Genomic DNA, 4,624 nt, shown 5'->3' with positions numbered 1-4,624 from the left:
CAATTCGCCAAAATGAACGAACACGAATTACTCATGAAATGAAAAACCACTTTTCATTGGCTCGATTCCAATCAATTTAGACTCGCAATTCGTTAAAAATGAACAAACCCGAAGTTATTATGATATGAAAAACCGCTTTTCATTGGTTCGATTCCAATCGAATTAGACTAGCAATTCGCCAAAAATGAACAAACCCGTAGTTATCATGAAATCAAAAACCACTTTTCATTAGCTAGATTCCAATCGAATTAGATTAGCAATTCGCCAGAAACGAATAAACCTGAAGTTATCATGAAATCATAAGCCACCTTTCCTTGGCTCGATTCCAATCGATTTAGACTAGCAATTCGCCAAAAACGATCAAACCCGAAGTTATGATGAAATCAAAAACCTCTTTCCATTAGCTGGACTCCAATCTATTTAGACTAGCAATTCGCCCAAAAAGAACAAACCTGAAGTTATCATGAGCTCAAAAACCACTTTTTAGTGGCTCGATTCCAATCGAATTAGACTAGCAATTCGCCAAAAATGAACAAACTCGAAGTTATCATGAAATCAAAAACAACTTTTCATTGGCTTGTTTCCAGTCGATTTAGACTTGCAATTCGCCAAAAATGAACAAACCCGAAGCTATCATGAAATGAAAAACTGCTTTTCATTGGCTCAATTCCAATCGAATTAGACTAGCAAATCGCCAAAAATGAACAAATCTAAATATATCACGAAATCAAAAACCACTTATCATTAGCTGGATTCCAATCGATTGGAATAGCAATTTGCCAAAAACGAACAAACTCGAAGTTATCATGAAGTCAAAAACCACTTTTATCGACTATTAATTTGCTAAAAACGAACAAATTCGAAGTTAACATGAAATCAAAAACCACTTTTCATTGGTTGGATTCCAATCGATTTAGACTAGCAATTTGCCAAAAAATGAACAAACCCGAAGTTATAATGAAATGAAAAACCACATTTCTTTGTCTTGATTCCAATCGAATTAGAGTATCAATACGCTAAAAACAAACAAGTCCGAAGTTATCATGAAATCGAAAGCCACTTATCATTGGCTCGAATCCAATCAATTTAGACTAGCAATTCGCCAAAAATGAACAGACCCGAAGTTATCATGAAATGAAATACCACTTTTCATTGGCTCGATTCCAATTGATTTAGACTAGCAATTCACCAAAAAAGGTCAAACCTGAATTTATCATGAAATAAAAAATCACTTTTCATTCACTGGATTCCAATCTATTTAGACTAGCAATTCGACAAAAACGAACAAACCCGAAGTTATCATGAAATGAAATACCACTTGTCATTAGCTCAATTCCATTCAATTTAGACTGGCAATTCGCCAAAAATGATCAAACCCGAAGTTATCATGAAATCAAAAACCACTTTTCATTAGCTGGATTCCAATCTATTTAGACTAGCAATTCGCCAAAAAACGAACAGACCCGAAGTTATCATGAAATCAAAAACAACTTTTCATTGGCTTGATTCCAATGGAATTAGACTAGCACTTCGCCAAAAAAGAACAAACCCGAAGTTATCGTGAAATTAAAAACAACTTTCATTAGCTAGATTCCATTCAAATTAGACTTCAACTCGCCAAAAAGAATAAACCTGAATTTATCATGAAATGAAAACAACTTTTCATTGGTTCATTTCCAGTCGATTTAGACTCGCAATTCGCCAAAAATGAACAAACCCGAAGTTATCATGCAATGAAAAACCGCTTTTCATTGGCTCGATTCCAATCGAATTAGACTAGCAATTTACGAAAAACGAACAAAGACGAAGTTATCAAGAAATCAAAAGCCACGTTTCACTGGCTCGATTCCAATCGATTTAGATTAGCAATTTTCCAAAAATGAAAAAATCCAAAGTTATCATGAAATCAATAACCACTTTTCATTAGCTCGATTCCAATCGAATTAGACTAGCAATTCGCCAAAATGGACAAACACGAAGTTATCAGGAAATCAAAAGCCACTTTTCATTGGCTCAATTTAAATCAAATTAGACTAGCAATTCGCCAAAACTGAACAAACGCGAAGTTATTATGAAATCAAAAACAACTTTTAACTTACTCGATTACAATCGAATAAGACTAGCAATTCGCCAAAAAATGAACAAACCCGAAGTTATAATGAAATCAAAAACCATTTTTCTTTAGCTCGATTCCAATCTATATAGACTAGCAATTCGGCAAAAATGAACAAACCCGAAGTTATCATGAAACGAAATACCACATTTTCATTGGCTCGATTCCATTCGATTTAGACTTGTAATTCGCCAAAAATGATCAAACCTGAAGTTATCATGAAATCAAAAACCACTTTTCATTAGCTGGATTCCAATCTATTTAGACTAGCAATTCGCCAAAAACTAACAGACCCGAAGTTATCAGGAAATCAAAAACAACTTCTCATTGGCCTGATTCCAATGGAATTAGTCAAGCAATTTGCCAAAAATGAACAAACCCGAAGTTATCATGAAATCAAAAACCACTTTTCATTAGCTAGATTCCAATCGAATTAGATTAGCAATTCGCAAAAAAAGAACAAACCCGAATTTATCATGAAATGAAAAACCACTTTTCATTGGCTAGTTTCCAGTCGATTTAGACTCGCAATTCGCCAAAAATGAACAAATCCAAAGTTATCATGAAATGAAAAACCGCTTTTCATTGGCTCAATTCCAATCGAATTAGACTAGCAATTCGCCAAAAACGAACAAATCCAAATTTATCACGAAATCGAAAACCACTTATCATTAGCTGTATTCCAATCGATTGGATTAGCAATTTTCCAAAAATGAACAAACTCGAAGTTATCATAAAGTCAAAAACCACTTTTCATTGGCTCAATTCCAATCAAATTAGACTAGCAATTCGCCAAAAACAAAGAAATCCGAAGTTATCATGAAATCAAAAACCACTTTTCATTAACTGGATTCCAATCAATTTAGACTAGCAATTTGCCAAAAAATAGACAAGCCCGAAGTTATAATGAAATGAAAAACCACATTTCTTTGGCTCGATTCCAATCGAATTAGACTAGCAATTCGCCAAAAATGAACAAATCCGAAGTTGCCATGAAATCGAAAGCCTCTTTTCATTGGCTCGATTCCAATCAATTTAGACTAGGAATTCGCCAAAAATGAACAAACTCGAAATTAACATGAAATGAAATATCACTTTTCATTGGCTCGATTCCAATCGATTTAGACTAGAAATTCGCCAAAAACGATCAAACACGAAGTTATCATGAAATAAAAAACTTCTTTTCATTAGATGGATTCCAATCTATTTAGAATAGTAATTCGACAAAACCAATCAAACCCGAAGTTATCATGAAACGAAATATCACTTTTCATTGGCTCAATTCCATTCGATTTAGACTAGCAATTCGCCAAAAATGATCAAACCCGAAGTTATCATGAAATCAAAAACCACTTTTCATTAGCTGGATTCCAATCTATTTGGACTAGCAATTCGCCAAAAATGAACAGACCCGAAGTTATCATGAAATCAAAAACCACTTTCATTTGCTGGATTCCAATCTATTTAGACTAGGAATTCGACAAAACCAAACAAACCCGAAGTTATCATGAAACGAAATACCACTTTTCATTGGCTCAATTTCATTCGATTAAGACTAGCAATTCGCCAAAAATGATCAAACCCGAAGTTATCATGAAATCAAAAACCACTTTTCATTAGCTGGATTCCAATCTATTTGGACTAGCAATTCGCCAAAAATGAACAGACCCGAAGTTATCATGAAATCAAAAACCTCTTTTCATTTGCTGGATTCCAATCTATTTAGACTAGGAATTCGTCAAAAATGAACAAACCCGAAATTATCTTGAAACGAAATACTACTTTTCATTGGCTCGATTCCATTCGATTTAGACTAGTAATTCGCCAAAAATGATCAAACCCGAAGTTATCAAGAAATCAAAAACAACTTTTCATTGGCTTGATTCCAATGGAATTGGACTAGCAATTCACCAAAGAGAAACAAACCCAAAGTTATCATGAAATCAAAAATCACTTTTCATTAGCTAGATTCCAATTGAATTAGACTAGCAATTCGCCAAAAATAACAAACCCAAATTTATCATGAAATGAAAAATCACTTTTCATTGGCTCGTTTTCAATCGATTTAGACTTGTAATTTGCCAAAAATGAACAAACCCGAAGTTGTCATGAAATGAAAAGCCTTTTTTCATTGGCTCAATTCCAATCGAATTAGACTAGCAATTCGCTAAAAACGAACAAATCCAAATTTATCACGAAATCAAAAACCACTTATCATTAGCTGGATTTCAATCGATTGGACTAGCAATTTGCCAAAAACGAACAAACTTGAAGTTATCATGAAGTCAAAAACCACTTTTCATTGGCCCAATTCCAATCAAATTAGACTAGTAATTCGCCAAAAATGAACAAATCCGAAGTTATTATGAAATCAAAAACTACTTTTCATTAGCCAAATTCCAATCGATTTAGACTAGCAATTTGCCAAAAAATGAACAAACTTGAAGTTATAATGAAATGAAAAACCACATTTCTTTTGCTCGATTCCAATAGAATTAGACTAGCAATTCG

This window comes from Olea europaea, unplaced genomic scaffold, assembly GCF_002742605.1.
Source record: "Olea europaea var. sylvestris unplaced genomic scaffold, O_europaea_v1 scaffold106, whole genome shotgun sequence".
In the NCBI taxonomy this organism is placed as follows: Eukaryota; Viridiplantae; Streptophyta; class Magnoliopsida; order Lamiales; family Oleaceae; genus Olea; species Olea europaea.
The sequence above is the reverse complement of the archived record's forward strand: the minus strand, read 5'-3'. Positions refer to the sequence as shown.